Raw genomic sequence first — 16,893 nt, 5'->3', positions numbered from 1 at the left:
AGTAGTGGGTGCATGGACTGCACTGCCAGCAGTGGTAGTAGAGTCAGATACAATTGGGACATTTAAGCGACTCTTGGATAGGCACTTGGAAAATAGTACAGTGAAGGGTAATAAGGTTAGTTTGATCTGAGAGTAGGATAGACGTTCTGCACACCATTGAGGGCCGGAGGGCCTGTACTGTTCGATGTTCGATGTCCTTTCGAAGTGTAAATTGATGCAGTTTGATCATAAGAATGTTAAAAAAAACAATATGAATTAGGGTGTACCACTCTAACGAGATTCCAGGACCTAGTTGTATACGTGCAGGTAGAGACATCAGTAAGGAAGGCATACAGTTTCCTGGGGTTTCTTAACAAGTCATTAAACATATAGATCAAAGAGGTGATGTTCAACTTGGAGAAAATGCTTATTTCACTTTGGCTGAAGGATTGCATGCAGTTCTGGTTCAGCGGCTCAGTACATAACACTGGTGCCTCACATTAGCTAGGACCCAGGCTTGATTCCAGTCTCAGGCTACTGTCTGTGTAGAGTTTATAAATTCTCCCTGTGACTGCGTAGGATTCTTCTGGGTGCTCCAGTTTCCTCCCTGTGACTGCGTAGGATTCCTCTGGGTGCTCCAGTTTCCTCCCACAGTCCAAAGATGTGCAAGTTTGAAGAATTGGCCTTGCTAAATTCTCCATAGATTAGATTGAGATTACATTACAGTGTGGAAACAGGCCCTTCTGCCCAACAAGTCCACACCGACCCGCCGAAGCGCAACCCACCCATATCCCTACATTTACCCCTTACCAAACACTACAGGCAATTTAGCATGGCCAATTCACCTAACCTGCACATCTTTGGACTGTGGGAGGAAACCGGAGCACCCGGAGGAAACCCACGCAGCAACGGGGAGAAGGTGCAAACTCCACACAGTCAGTCGCCTGAGGCAGGAATTGAACCCGGGTCTCTGGCGCTGTGAGGCAGCAGTGCTAACCACTGTGCCACCGTGCCACCCACATGGTGGGTGTCCAGGGATATGTAGGGTTAGGTGCATTTGTCGGGGAGGGAGATTTAGAGTAATGGGGTTGGGGAATGGGTCTGGGTGGGTTACTCTTTGGAGGGTCAGTGTGGACTTGTTGGGCCTAATGGCCTGTTTCCACACTGTAGGGATTCTATGATTACAAACAGTTTATTTCCACTTTGGAGAGAATACAGAAGGGGTTTACAAGTGCGAGGTATGAGGATCTTCAGTTACAAGGATCCTATTGAAGAAGTTTGTACTGTTCCCTTGGAAGGAAGATGGCTGCGAGGAGATTTGATAGAGGCTTTTAACTTCCTGAACTGGATAGAGCAGGTAGGGAGACTCTGTTCCCATTCATAAAAGGAACAACCAAAGAGGATACAGACTGAAAGTGATCTGTGAAAGAAATGAAGGTGAAGTGAGGGAAACCGTTCTCATGGGGCAAGTAGCTGAGGGTATGGAATGCATTGCCTGGAAATGTGTGGAGACAGTTCAAATGAGGCTTTTGAGAGGGACATTGGATGATTATTTGTGTAAAATAACGCTGAAAGGTATGAGGAAAATGCAGGATGCAGATGATGATGGTCCTTTAACAAGCTGGTACAGGCACAGTGGACTGATTGGCCTCCTTCAGTCTGTAACGTTTCTCTGATTCTGTGAACAATTGGTAAAGAGAGGCTTACTCTGGAACAAGAATGGGTTTAGCTCGACAGAGAGGAACCAAACACTGCTGGGAAATCCAGGAGCTGAGCAATTCGCTATTTTAAAAGAGGGAACAGTCAAGGTCCATTTCCTCAAAAGGTCAAGGGAGAACAAACATTTTCCCTGACTGATGGAGGCCACAGAAATGTAGGTAAAGGAGAGAAAGGGTTATTATAGCACGTGTCAAATAGTAAATATTGCTGAGATATTTCAGAGAGGAGGCCGCAAACAAATGAGAGAAACTACTTGGGACTGTGAGGAAAAGACTGGCAATTGATATAAAAGGAAATCCCAGGCTTCCACTTGCACATCAATATTAACAAAGGGAATGGAGAAGGATGGGCAGTTCAAGACAGAAAAGGAGGTTTACACCTGAAAGCATGAGGCCTGGTGAAAGTGTTAAATTAATATTCTGCCTCTGTCTTTACCTACAGGCCAGAGGCTGTGGTGACAGAGAAGTAGAAGTGGTGACAGAGGGTTAATCAGTGAGCCAGGAAGCTTTCTCTGAGGAGCCCATGTCCATGTCTGTTACCAACACCCAAAGAATCAGAGTCTGACAGCCCTAATTGGTCCATGCTGACCAAAATGTCCATTCACACTCACCCCATTTCCCAGCACTTGGCCCATATCCTTCTAACCCTTCCCCATCCATGTATTTGTCCAAATGCCTTTTAAATGTTGTTAATGTACCTGCCTCAACCAATTCCATATGCGTATCACCCTCTGTGTAAGAAAGTTACCCCTAACGTTCCTTTTTATTCTTTCCCCTTAAACTGATGTCCTCTCGTCCTCGATTCCCCAACCCTGGGAAAAAGACGGAGTGCAATCACCCTGTCCTTGCCTCGCTTGACCTTAGACACCACTAGTAGGTCCCTTCTCTTTGTCCTTCATCCTCCATGACTGCCCTGAGTAAACACTGTCTCCCTGGCTCGATGCTGATTGGCTGATACCTCTCACTCGATGGAACTTCCACCAATGGGATCTTCATTCCAGGGCAGCTCCTGTCATTGGCCTTGCCCCTTCCTGTCGGGAATGTCTGCAGTCAACAGATAACACCCTGGACACCTCAACAACATTCCTTCAGGAATGTGATGAAGAGCTTATGCTCGAAACGTCAACTCTCCTGCTCCTCAGATGCTGCCTCAACGGCTGTGCTTTTCCAGCGTCAGACTTTTTGACTCTGATCTCCAGCATCTGCACTCCTCACTTTCTTCCAGCATCTGCAGAGAGAGAAACAAAGCGAACATTTCAAGTACAGTCTGTCTCTCCTTCAGAACTCAGTTCCGAAACATTTCTGGGGGAGATTTGAAGAAGTGTCATCCAGACTCAAAATGTTAACACTGTTTCTCTCTGCACACGTGTTGCTGAGTTTCTCCAGCATTCTCTGCGTTTGTTTCAGATTTCTAGCATTTGCAGGATTTTGTTTTGAATAAAGATATGTCGATGCATGAGAGAGAGAGAGAGCAAGATTAGCCATGCAGGCAGATGAAACAATTCCATGACCTGATATATTCAAGATTAACCACGTTACTAAATAACTCATTGTGCCTTAAATTTCAAATCCTGTCAATAACATGAGCCCAAGGAGGGATGGTATGGTGCAGTGTTAGTGTCAGATTCAGTACTCCTGTCTTATTAAAGTCCTTTAATAAGTGGGCGGCACGGTGGCACCGTGGTTAGCAATGCTGCCTCACAGCGCCTGAGACCCGGGTTCAATTCCCGCCTCAGGCGACTGACTGTGTGGAGTTTGCACATTCTCCCCGTGTCTGCGTGGGTTTCCTCCGGGTGCTCCGGTTTCCTCCCACACTCCAAAGATGTGCAGGTCAGGTGAATTGACCATGTTAAATTGTCCATAGTGTTAGGTAATGGGTAAATGTAGGGGTATGGGTGGGATGCGCTTCAGCGGGTCGGTGTGGACTTGTTGGGCGGAAGGGCCTGTTTCCACACTGAAATGAAATGTAATCTAATCTAATCTTTACGAAATGGGTCAGTCTGCATTTCCTGAAGCGGATTCCTTTTCCATTTCCCCCCAGCATTCTCCCAAGTCTTGTTCTCCCCAGACAGCCCAATAACCTTAAATAGGAATTGCTCATTGACGTGAAGCTCTGATCAATACAATGTGTTTTATTGACGAGGTCAGGCCATGATTGAGAATGTGGTTGTACAATTCCAGGATACTCCTCCCCCAAACAGCCGAATGACATCCACTGTATGAAGGTTTCCTTGGAGAGAGATAGGAGGTTGCAGTCTGCAATGGGAATCCATCTCTACAGGACTTTCCACTCCATCATTTTACAACAATCCAAAAGGCCAGGGCATTGCAGTGGGAAAAGTTTCTCTTCTGGTTCACAAGGGCCAGCACGACATTTTGTACCCGGCTTGTTGCACCGTCCCAGGTAGACTGAAAAAAACAAGTTAGGGACAGGTTATTGGACATCCTGTAGTGATGGGACAGGGAGGGGGTGGGACAAACAATGAGAAAACAGGGTCAGTCAGTGTCACTTTGACAACCTCTCCCCACACGGGAAGTTCTGCAACGTTCACAGTCTCACACCCCATCCTGAACCGCAGCCAAAGGCTTTCCATGGAACTGAAAGAAGGGAACACTCGAATTTCCCTGGAAACACAGTGTGGTTCAAGCACAGAAAGAGACCTATTCAACCCAACATGTGCGTGCTGGCTGAATACATGAGCTCATTTCCCAACACCTGCTCCAAGCAGCGTCTGCTGCTTCGGGTGTGGAGATGAAATGATCTTTTTGGCTGGGTTGAGGGTTTCCACATCAACCACCAGCACGAGGCAGGGGATTGCAGACACCCACCAGCCTCTGGGGTAAATGACTTTCCTCAGGTCCCCTCTAACAATTCAACTGATCATCTCAAACCTGTGTCCCCCAGGTAACTGACCTCTGTAAGGGAGAACAGGTCTCCTCATCAACTCCAAGCCCCTCATTGTGATAGACACCTCGATTCTGTCAGCTCTCAACGGCTTGTGTTCAGAGGAAAGTAATGCGAGCCTATCCGATCCAATCCTCACATCTGGAATTTTCAAGCCATGGTAATATTCTTGTAAGTATTCTTCACAGTCTCACTGGAACACCGCTGTAATGTGGTGACCAGAACTGTGTACAAAGTTTCAGAGCTTCGACCTGATCTGTTGTTAGTGGAGTTACTTGGCTCTGTGTGTCACTCGCTGCTTATCACACAAGTCCTCCTGTTTTTACTTTCACCAGGCCACTCCCTCTTTTTCAAGTTTACCTGGTGCTGCCCTGGAATGCCTGACTGCACACTCCAGGGTTGAAAACTACAAATGCTGGAGATCACAGCGGGTCAGACAGCATCCATAGAGAGAGAGAGCAAGCTAACGTTCCCAGTGTCGATGGCTCTCCATCAGAGCTGTCCAAAAGGGTGGGGAGGGGAAGCATAATGCTTTAGTGGGGGGAGGGGGGTAGGGTGCTGGTGGAGAAGGGATGTTGTTAGTTCATATTAAGTGATCTTAGTTTGAACTATTAACATCCTTTCTCACCCAGCACTCTGCAATCCGCTCCACCCCTAAACTATCTCATAAATGCTGCACTGGCCACCACCATATTTCTGGTCAGCTCTGATGGAGAGCCATTCGGAGTGGAAACGTCAGCTTACTCTCTCACCATGGATACTGTCTGACCCGCTGTGATCTCCAGCATTTGTTGTTTTCAGTACAGGTGCCAGAATCTGCAGTACTTTGTTCCTAATCTCCAGGGTTGATCTGCCCACTTGGTAGGAATGGTAGCGTGGGGGATATGCCAGGCTGTAAGGTCTCAGATTGCATTGGAATATCATTCTGCTTATAGTGATGGCCCACAGTGCTCCATGGATGCCCAGTTTTGAGTTGGCACCCATTGTAACATGGTTATCATGCCATATGGCATGATGGAGAGTCTGCTTGGTGGGAAGACTTCATTTCATCTCCACAAGGACTGGGTGGTGGTCACTTTATGGAGTTGGGTGGGTGTTGCCTCTTTAAGGTCAGGTGACTCAGAAGGTGGATTGAGAGGGTCAGTCTATAACCTGATTATGGTGCTCAGAGGACAGTTTACCCTCCATCCACCTCGCGTTCTATATCTGTGAACCACAAACACAATAACTGGCAACGAGACGAGGTTTGGGCCACTAATTCTGTGTGATGCTGTTTTCTTTATTGTGAGGAATGACACCGTCAAGATTCAGTAAACAGTGTTGGATTTCGGAGGTAACATCGAGGGAACTGGTCTTAAAGGGACTCTGGCCCCAATCATAGAGTCATAGAGATGTACAGCATGGAAACAGACCCATCGGTCCAACCCGTCCATGCCGACCAGATATCCCAACCCAAGTTAGTCCTATCTGTCAGCACCTGGCCCATATCCCTCCAAACTCTTCCTATTCATATACCATCCAAATGCCTTTTAACTGTTGCAATTGTACCAGCCTCCACCACTTCCTCTGGCAGCATATTCCATATACGTACCACCCACTGCGTGAAAATGTTGCAACTTAGGTCGCTTTTACATCTTTCCCCTCTCACCCTATGCACTCTAGTTCAGGACTCTTCCAACCCAGGGAAAATACTTTGTCTATTTATCATAGCCATGCCCCTCATAATTTTCTAAACCTCTATAAGGTCACCCCTCAGCCTCCGATGCTCCAGGGAAAACAGCCCCAGCCTGTTCAGCCTCTCCCTATAGCTCAAATCCTCCAACCCTAGCAACATCCTTATAAATCTTTTCTGAACCATTTCAAGTTTCACAACATCTTTCCAATAGGAAGGAGACCAGAATTGCACGCAATATTCCAAAAGTGGCCTAACCAATGTCTTGTACAGCTGCCAACTCCTTTACTCAATACTCTGACTGATAAAGGAAAGCAGACCAAACGCCTTCTTCACTATCCTATCTACCTGCGACTCCACTTTCAAGGAGCTATGAACCTGCACTCCAAGTACTCTTTGTTCAGCAAAACATCCTCACAGGGAAGAACAGTTACTCACCGAGGAGTGGGCTGAGAGTGAGGATCATGAGGAGAATAACACGATGGGTGACACCCACTGAAGAATGATACACTAACACAATTAGTGAGAGAGCAGCCGGGATAGAGTACATTCACCGAGGTGACTCTGCCTGCAAACAGCGTCGAGACTCCAGTAGCAGGAAAACAAAATGGCGTATCAGTTAGGAGTGATGGAACTGTTTGATGAAGAGATAGGAAGTTGGATCTGTCCACCAAATGTTTTGAAATGCACTTAAAGGCTCATGAAGTGGCTGAAGACTCAGTGGTACCAGATTTCTGGAGCTCCATTGACAGAAAGGCATCACAATTCAAAGAAGTCTAATGCAAGTAGAGAAACCCGGGGAAATGACATTCCAAAGTCTGTGCAAAAGGTTGGGGAGTTATTTTGCACTGAGGTTGCACACCATTGCGGTACATTCTCGTTATTCATTCATGGGATGAGGGCGACACTGACTTGGCTGTGGGACTGGAGTCACATGTCAGCCAGGCCAGTTAAAGATGGCAGTTTCTTTCCCTGAAGGACTTTGGTGAAACAGATTTTTTTTTCAAAAATCGAGGATAGATTCATGGTCATCATTCGACTCTTAATTGCAGACTTTTATTTACTGGAATCATCTGCCATAGTGGGACTCAAACCCCTTCCCCCAGAACATTCCCTGACTCTCTGGTTTAACGGAAGAGAAAGTGAGGACTGCAGATGCTGGAGATCAGAGCTGAAAATGTGTTGCTGGAAAAGCGCAGCAGGTCAGGTAGCATCCAGGGAACAGGAGAATCGACATTTCGGGCATAAGCCCTTCTTCAGGAATGAGGAAAGTTTGTCCAGCAGGCTAAGATAAAAGGTAGGGAGGAGGGACCTGGGGGAGGGGCATCGGAAATGTGATAGGTGGAAAGAGGTCAAGGTGAGGGTGATAGGTCAGACTGGGGTGGGGGCGGAGAGGTCAGGAAGAAGATTGCAGGTTCGGAAGGCGGTGCTGAATTCGATGGATTTGACTGAGACAAGGTGGGGGGAGGGGAAATGAGGAAACTGGTGAAATCCGAGTTCATCCCTTGTGGTTGGAGGGTTCCTAGGCGGAAGATGAGGCGCTCTTCCTCCAACCATCGTGTTGTTGTGGTCTGGCGATGGAGGAGTCCAAAGACCTGCATATTCTTGGTGGAGTGGGAGGGGGAGTTGAAGTGTTGAGCCACAGGGTGGTTGGTTTGGTTGGTCCGGGTATCCCAGAGGTGTTCTCTGAAACACTCCGCAAGTAGCCGGCCTGTCTCCCCAATATAGAGGAGGCCACATCGGGTGCAGAGGATGCAATAGATGATATGTGTGGAGGTGCAGGTGAATCTGTGGCGGATATGGAAGTTTCCTTTGGGGCCTTGGAGGGAGGTGAGGCGGGAGGTGTGGGCGTAAGTCTTGCACCTCCTGCGGTTGCAGGGGAAGGTGCCGGGAGTGGAGGTTGGGTTGGTGGGGGGTGTGGATCTGACGAGGGAGTCACGGAGGGAGTGGTCTTGTCCTCACCTACCACCCCACAAATCTCCGTGTACAACGCATCATCCGCCGTCATTTCCGCCACCTCCAAATGGACCCCACCACCAAGGATATATTTCCCTCCCCTCCCCTATCAGCATTCCGTAAAGACCACTCCCTCCGTGACTCCCTCGTCAGATCCACACCCCCCACCAACCCAACCTCCACTCCCGGCACCTTCCCCTGCAACCGCAGGAGGTGCAAGACTTGCGCCCACACCTCCCCCCTCACCTCCCTCCAAGGCCCCAAAGGAAACTTCCATATCCGCCACAGATTCACCTGCACCTCCACACACATCATCTATTGCACCCTCTGCACCCGATGTGGCCTCCCCTATATTGGGGAGACAGGCCGGCTACTTGTGGAGCGTTTCAGAGAACACCTCTGGGACACCCGGACCAACCAACCCAACCACCCTGTGGCTCAACACTTCAACTCCCCCTCCCACTCCACCAAGGATATGCAGGTCCTTGGACTCCTGCATCGCCAGACCACAACAACACGACGGTTGGAGGAAGAGCGCCTCATCTTCCGCCTATGAACCGTCCAACCACAAAAGATGAACTCGGATTTCACCAGTTTCCTCATTTCCCCTCCCCCCACCTTGTCTCAGTCAAATCCATCGAATTCAGCACCGCCTTCCTAACCTGCAATCTTCTTCCCGACCTCTCCGCCCCCACCCCAGTCTGACCTATCACCCTCACCTTGACCTCTTTCCACCTCTCACATTTCCGACGCCCCTCCCCCAGGTCCCTCCTCCCTACCTTTTATCTTAGCCTGCTGGACAAACTTTCCTCATTCCTGAAGAAGGGCTTATGCCCGAAATGTCGATTCTCCTGTTCCTTGGATGCTGCCTGACCTGCTGCGCTTTTCCAGCAACACATTTCCATCTCTGGTTTAACGGTCCAGCGATATGACCGTTATGCCATTGTCTGCCTTCTGTTCCTATAAACATTTCCAGCAGGAAGGAGAGTCCATCACCCAGTTTGGGTGGCATTACAGAGGTTAGTGGAACACTGTGAATCTGCAGATTCCTTTCTGATGCCCTGAGTGACCATTTTGTTTGTGGCCTCTGACAGAAAGCCATCCAAGAGAATCTGCTAATGAGGAGAGACCTGGATTTCAACAGCTTTTGAAGTTGCCACCTCAATACTGTTCGCCGCCAATGAAACAACACGATTGGCTAGGCCCAGCAGTATAGAGTGGGGGAAGATCAGCAGGTTTCGGAATGGCATCAAGATGGCAAGATTGGGCACATGGAGTCAACATGATGGATTCGAGAAGCTCAGAGCTGCAGGCAGAAGCGAATGGGTCACATTACCCAAAATTCCTAGGGACCACGTCATCAAGAGAAGTGGAGTCTAAAGGAGACAGTTTCTAGGAAAAGGCATAAGGTAGATGAGGCCTGCCAGTGGGTAGACCAGGAATTCGCTGGGTGTGTGGGAGAACCAGAAGGCCCAGAGTCAGCAGAGCTTTGGTTAGACATCCTGATGGTACAGAGTGAAGCTGAGAGTTTTTGGGTTCTTTCCAAAATATAGAGTAAGACATAAACCTGGAAGTGGATACAGGGGCAGTCATGCCTCTAATCCCAGAATCAATAGTTAACCAAGATTACACTGTGGATATATACAGAACATGTCGTGCTGCTGAAGGGCTATGAACTGGCAAAATTATAACTAAGAGCCCGGTGTGCGAACTGCCTCTGTACGAAGTAAAAGGTGGCAATTCTACATTATTTGGACCTTTCGGATTACAGATGTTAAAGTAAAATCAGGGTCAGGTTGATAGGCTGGTGGACTCATAAACAGGTTTGCAAGAGATTTTGTACAGTTGCAAATATGCCTTCAAGGGAACCCTGGGGGAAATGAAAGGAGTAGAAATTAACCTTTAGCTGAAGCAGTCAACCCATTGCTGAGAGTAGATCAATACCCCATTCCACTCAGAGAAGACCTTTCCAGTGGACTGGTTGAGTGGAAAGTGATTCTGAGAGATGGGCCTGTCACAGATGGGGGTCATGAGGAGTCCGACCTGCCACTGATGGCAGTAACACACACATTCACTGTATCATACAGCACAGAACAGGCCCTGCAGCCCACCAAGTCTGGACCAACATAACTCCCACTGAAAGTCCTCTCATTTCAATTTCCTGCACTTGTCCCATACCCTTGAATACTCTGATGTTTGAAGTGCTTATCCAATTTTTTTTTTTTAAAGTTTGTAAGGTTTCCAGCCTCCACTATCTTCCCAGACAGTCCATTCCAGATTCCTAGTACCCACGGAGGAAACATTTTTTGCCTAAATCCCCTCTGAATCCAACCCCTTGCCCTAAGACTATGTCCACATGTGACTGACCCCTCAACCAATGGGATCAGCTGCTCTCTATTCACCCTGTCCATGTTCCTCGAGCTTAAAAACTGTAATCATGTTCTCTCTCAACTTTCTCGGATCTAAAGAACACAGTCCAAACATATCTAGTCTCTCCGTATCACTCAATTTGTCCATCCCAGGCAACACCCTGGACTGTATCCTCTGTACTCACTCAAGTGCGATCACATCCTTCCTGGAGTGAGGTGAGCAGAATACTGCAGCTGTGGCCTAACCAAAGCTCTGTATGACCCTAACTTTACCTCCTTGCTCTTATACTCCATGCCACAACAAATGAAAGCAAGTATCCCATCTTCCTTCTTAATGATCCTATTCACATGCTCTGCTAGCCTCATGGATCTGTGAATAATTACAAGAGTCCTTTGTTCCTCTGAGCCACCCAGTCTCCTGCCATTCATTAAATACTCCCTCATCTTGTTTCTTCTTCCAAAGTGCATTACCTCGCACTTGTCTGGATTAAATACCATCTGCCATTGGTCTACCCATCTGACCAACCCACCTCTACCTTCCTGTAATCTTCAAACATCTCCTTCACTATTAAAAACTCCATCAATTTTGGTGTCATCTGCAAATTTGTTTAACATGACCCCCGCATTTCCATCTGTATCATCGATGTACATGACAAACAATGAGTTCCCAGTACTCATCCTTGTGGGATACCACTGGACACCAGTTTCCAATCAGCATCCTTCTACCATGACCCTTTCAATCTTATTACGACACCGGTTTCTGATCCATCTCACCAAATGTCCCACTGTTCCATGTGCTTTAACCCTCTCAATCAGTTTCGCATGTGGAACCTTGTAAAAAGCTTTTCTAAAATCAAATCAACTCCATCAACTGAACTTCCCACATCCATATACTTGATCACTTTGTAAAACAATTCTCACCAATTTCTCAGATATGACTTTCTTCTGACAAACACCTGTTGACTATCTTTAATTAACCCATGCCTGGACAAGTGGGTATTAATTCGCTCCTTCAGAATTTTCTCCAACAGTTTCCTGACCACTGACATGAGACTCATCGCTCTGTAATTTTCTGGTTCATCTCTATCAACCTGCTTAAAAAGTGAAGTCACATTAGTCATCCTCCAGTCCTCTGGCACTTCCAATATGGCGAGAGAGGAATTAAGAATTTGTGTCAAATCTCCCACAATTTCCTGCCTTACATCCCACAGCAACCCGGGATGCAATTGATCCGGGCCACGGGAGATGTCTGTCTTTAAGCCCAACAGACCCTCCGACACCTTCCCATTTCCCATGTCAAACTGTACAAGTCTCTAACAGTCCCTTTTCCTGAATTCCATGCCTATGTTCTGCTTTTCCCGAGTGAAGATTGAAGAGTCATTCAACACCTCTCCAATATCTTACGTCTCCAGAGCTTGTCCCCTTGGTCCCTAATGGGCTCTACACTTTCCCTCATTAACCTCTACCCTTAAGTTTATTTCTAAAATATCTTTAGGATTCTCCATAATCCTGTTCCCAAATCCTTTCTAATTTCCACGTTTTGCTCTTCTAATTGTTTTCTTAACCTCCCTTCTGCATTTCCAATAATCCTCTCAGGCCATAACTGAATTGTTTTCTTTGGACTTGCTAAAAACTCTACTCCTCTTCTTTATCCAGAGTTGAATTGTCTGGGACATTCAGTATTCCCTGAACCTATTGCTCCTCCATTTCCCTTGAAAGGTGCCGTGTTGCTCTTGTACTCTTCCCAGCTCCTTTCTGAAAGCCCCCATCCCCCATTGCTCTCCTGTAGACGTACGCAAACGGAGCTGTTCCCAATGTACTGTGGCTAGATACTGCTTTATTCTAATACAATTAGGCTTCCCCAGTCAAAAGCCGACCTCTACAGGCCATTTCCTCCTTGTCTAGAACATTTTTTACGCAGATTCTATCGTGGTCACGATCACTAAAATGTCCCCCCACTGCCACATCGATCACTTATCCAGCTTCTTTCCCCAGAACCAGTTCCAGCATTGGCCCTTCGACACATTGATACAGAAACCCACCTGGATACATTTCAATAAGTTCACCCTCTTTAAATCCTTTACCCTATAGCTAGCCCAACTTGTACTGGGGAGGTTGAAATCATCTTGTATTATTAGCCGATTATTACCCTAACTCCCTTCTGTGAACTGTCTACATATTTGCTGTTCTATTTCCCACAGATTCTTTGGGGGCCTATAATACACTTTCAGTAAAGTAGCTCTCTCCTTAACATTCCTACAGTCTACCCACAAAGCCTTGTTTGAGGAACCTGCCGAGATATCATCTCTCCCTAATGCAGGAATTGATTCCTTAATTAATAGTGTGATACTATTGACAGCCTCTTCTGTTTCACCGAAAGATCCTGTAACCCTGGAACGTTTAGTTGCCAGTCCATCCCTTCTCTCAATCTTGTTTCTGTGATGGTAACAGTATCATGCTTGCATGTGTCAATCCATGCCATTAACCCATAAGTCTTACCTGTTACATTCCAAATATGAAAGACCGTGTCACCTTGCCTTTGTCTTTTGACACTCAATATCGTTGAACTCACTGTGACTTGCTTCTGTTCCTGTAGCATGATGTGTCTCTGTTGAATCAATATTCTGTGGTCCCCTCCCTCTGTCAGACTAGTTTAAACTCCTCCCAACAGCACCAGCAAGCCTCCCTGCCAGGATGTTGGTCCCAATGTGGTTCAGGTGCAGACTGTACTATTTGTCCATGTCCCACCTCCCCAGAAACAATCCCAGTAATCCAGGAATCTAAAACCCTCCCTCTTGCACAAACTCTTGATCCACACATCTATCTACTTTATTTTCCAGTTTCCAAACTTTCTAGCACGTGGAACTGGGAATAGTCCAGAGATGACAACCGTTGAGGTCCTGCTTTTTAATCCTCCACCTCGCTCCCTTAATTCTTGATTCAAGGCCTCATTCCTCCCTCTGGCCATACCATTGTACATGTTGCTACCAACGACTTTAACTCATCACCCTTCCCTTTCAGGATGCCCCGCAGCCATTCAGTGACATCCCTGACCCTGGCACCAGGGAGGCAACACAGCATCCTGGAGGAACGTCTTCAGCTGCAGAAACACCCGGCTGCTTTCCCGACTAAAGAATCCCCGATCACTGTTGCTCTTCTTTCCTTCTTCCTCCCCATCTTGTCTAGTCAAGCTGCTCGTGGTGCCAGACGGCTTGGATCTGACTGCATTCCTCTGAGAAGTCAGCATCCTCATCAGCTTCCAACATTGAATCCTGATGAGTGAATGGGACACCAGGGGACTTCTGCACTCACAGAGGGTAGTGGATAAAATTCTGGGTGGATTGCCTGGTGTCTGCTGCTACCTGGATGACATTCCGTTCACTGGATCCGCCAAAGAGGAACATTTGAAGAACCTAGAAGAAACTTTCAAAAGGTTCTGGGACCACAGCCAACAAGTAAAAAGGGAGAAATGTGAGTTTTGTAAAGACTCCATAGAGTGCCTGTGCCATATAATCCATGGAAATACACAAGGGACCCAAGAAATTGGAAGCTATCAGGAAGGCCCCAAGACAAGAATGTGTCCCAACTGAGATCGATCGTGGGCCGTGTAAATTACTATGGAAAGTTTGTGTGCATCTGACTATCGTGCTAAAGCCCCTGCTGGGGAAGGGCAGCAGTGGACATAGACCCAGGGATGTGAGGGAGCTTACCAGGAAGTGAAGCACACTTTAAAAAGATCAGAACTGTTGACCCATTTTGAGTCAAAGTTGCCAGTCCAGTCAGCATGTTTGTACACTTCCAGTGCAGTCAACATGTTAATACAGTTCCAGTACAGTTAGCATGTTAATACAGTTCCAGTACAGTCAGCATGTTTGTACACTTCCAGTGCAGCAAACATGTTAATACAGTTCCAGTACAGTTAGCAAGTTAATACAGTTTAGATTAGATTAGATTAGATTACTTACAGTGTGGAAACAGGCCCTTCGGCCCAACAAGTCCACACCGACCCGCCGAAGCGAAACCCACCCATACCCCTACATTTACCCCTTACCTAACACTACGGGCAATTTAGCATGGCCAATTCACCTGACCCGCACAGCTTTGGACTGTGGGAGGAAACCGGAGCACCCGGAGGAAACCCACGCAGACACGGGGAGAACGTGCAAACTCCACACAGACAGTTTCTCGTTAATTTTTTAAAGGATTTTAAATGTGGATTTAATGTGGATAATGTGGATTTAAGATCGAAAATGAGTCAATCATGCTCTTGTTAAATGGTGAAGTGGGATTGAGGAATGAATGGTCTATGTTCCAAATTGTTCCGATGTTCCGAATGCAAGAAATATAACAACCAACAGAGAAGTTTACAAACCACAGCTTTAGACCAGAGACAAAGTTTTGACAATGAGCGCGAATCCTTCTCCGCTTCACCAGAGGGTTTGACAGTCACAGACTGGTTCTGAACACAGTCAGAAAACCACACCCCACCACATTCCTTATGCCCAAAATGTCGATTCTCCTGCTGCTCAGATGCTGCCTAACCGGCTGTGCATTTCCAGCACCACACTTCAATTAGAAACGTAGAGTCCTAAAACAGAGAGACAGGCCCTTCAGCCCAAACTGGTCCATGCCAACCGAAATATTTGGGCCTCCTGAGAGACTGTGGTGTCCATGTTCGGGCCTCCAGACAGAATGATGTTCTCCAAGACATCAGTCAAATTCCCAACCCTTCAAACAGCAGCACTGGAAATTTATGGCCCTGGGAATTAGTAGATCACATTCAATGTCTCATCCAAAACCCAAATCATCAACAATGCAGCTCTCCCACGGTGGATTGTGTCAGCAACCCCACAGCTTGGTCACTCCAATCCTCAGCAAACCAAGTTGGCAGCCACCTGTTTCCATGACGATGACAACCTTCTTAGTAGGTGATCTCTGTGGTGGCTGCTGTATTCATCAAACAAATAAATTCGGGGATGATGGTGTAGTGATACCGTTACTGGGCTCGACGTGAAGGGGTTAATGTCCTGGGGACAGAGGCTAAAACCCCACCAAGGCAGCGCGTGGAATTTAAATTCATTTCATAAAATCTGAAATCAAATCCCAGTTTCAGTCATAGCGATCATAACAATATCAACAATTGTTTCAAAACGACATCTGCTTCACTAACTATCTTCAGGGAAGAAAATCTCCTACCCTCACCCAGTCTGGTCTCCATATGAATCCAGACCGACAGCAATGTAACTGGCTGTGATCTGAACGAGGAAACAGCACAGCAGGACAGCCGTTTCAAGGGCAAGTAGAGATAAACAAAAAATACTGTCCTTGCCAGTGTTGCTGACATTCCATTCGTTAAAAGCTTAAAGATGATTTAAACTGTTTAAAATTTCTCACATTCCTGACTTCACTCGTGTTTTGAAAATCTGACCCACATATGTTGACTAGTTCTTTAAATATTTCCAGTATTATTCCGAATTCACCCTTCCTAAATCTGTGAAACGAGACAAGAGAATATAATGAATTTCCAATTCACTCTTCACGGTCAGGACAAGTGAGCATTCTGCGGGAGGAATTCTCCCACTGTCTAATACATTAGCGCTGTGTACAAACTGTGTCAGTGCACTGAGTGCAACACAGTACTCCAACTTTCCACTAGAAAGGAATTTGCTTTTTCGTACTGATCAGCTTGAATCAGCTCAAATCCATTCCCTCTCCAGGCTGAGCTACCAATAAACAAATGTACATGGGGTTGGTACGAATCGCATTTTTTAGTCTTTATCAGAATCAGCTTCAGTCAGGCATTAAACAGAGCTAATCTAAAAACTGTCTGCAAACAGCCGGGTGAGACAACACAAGAATGTACCTGCGAAATGTCCCCGGAAACCTCCGAGAGCAGGAGTGCACTGAATAAGCAGCAAGACACCAATAACCAACAGCATTCCCTTCTTCATCTTCTGCAAAGAATTTCACAGGATCAAACTGAGATAATGAGTCGGGAGAAGTTCCTGAAGCAGGATGCGAAGCTTTTGCTTTCCTTATAATAGTGCAAAGGGCCAGAATCTCCTCTTAATCCCTTTCCCTTCTGTGTGACAGTGAATCCGGTGAACAGATTGACTCAATTGACACTCCTTCAGCTTTAAGTCACAGCGTTCTGTAGTTTGGCATCTCTCCAAGTTTTAGTATGCTCTGTCTACTGAGCTGGTCTGCCAAGGATACAAATAGAACGTATAGTTCATGAGTATGCATGATCATAGAATCCCATCAGAGTGGAAACAGACCATTCAGGCCAACCAG

General features: G+C 46.7%; 1 long non-coding RNA gene across 1 annotated transcript; it reads right to left on the bottom strand.

The window, feature by feature from the left end:
* Positions 1–3,809: 3,809 nt before the first annotated feature.
* On the bottom strand, positions 3,810–16,693 carry LOC148136432 (uncharacterized). Its single transcript, XR_015754450.1, has 2 exons — positions 16,463–16,693; positions 3,810–4,106 (listed from the first exon to the last, which is right to left on the bottom strand). It is a non-coding gene; the product is annotated as an uncharacterized LOC148136432 (long non-coding RNA).
* Between the last annotated feature and the right edge of the window lie 200 nt (positions 16,694–16,893).

The sequence above is a fragment of the Chiloscyllium plagiosum genome, unplaced genomic scaffold (assembly GCF_037043375.1).
Source record: "Chiloscyllium plagiosum isolate Xiang-an unplaced genomic scaffold, Cpla_swu_hap1 HiC_scaffold_45, whole genome shotgun sequence".
Lineage (NCBI taxonomy): Eukaryota > Metazoa > Chordata > Chondrichthyes > Orectolobiformes > Hemiscylliidae > Chiloscyllium > Chiloscyllium plagiosum.
The sequence above is the reverse complement of the archived record's forward strand: the minus strand, read 5'-3'. Positions and strand labels throughout refer to the sequence as shown.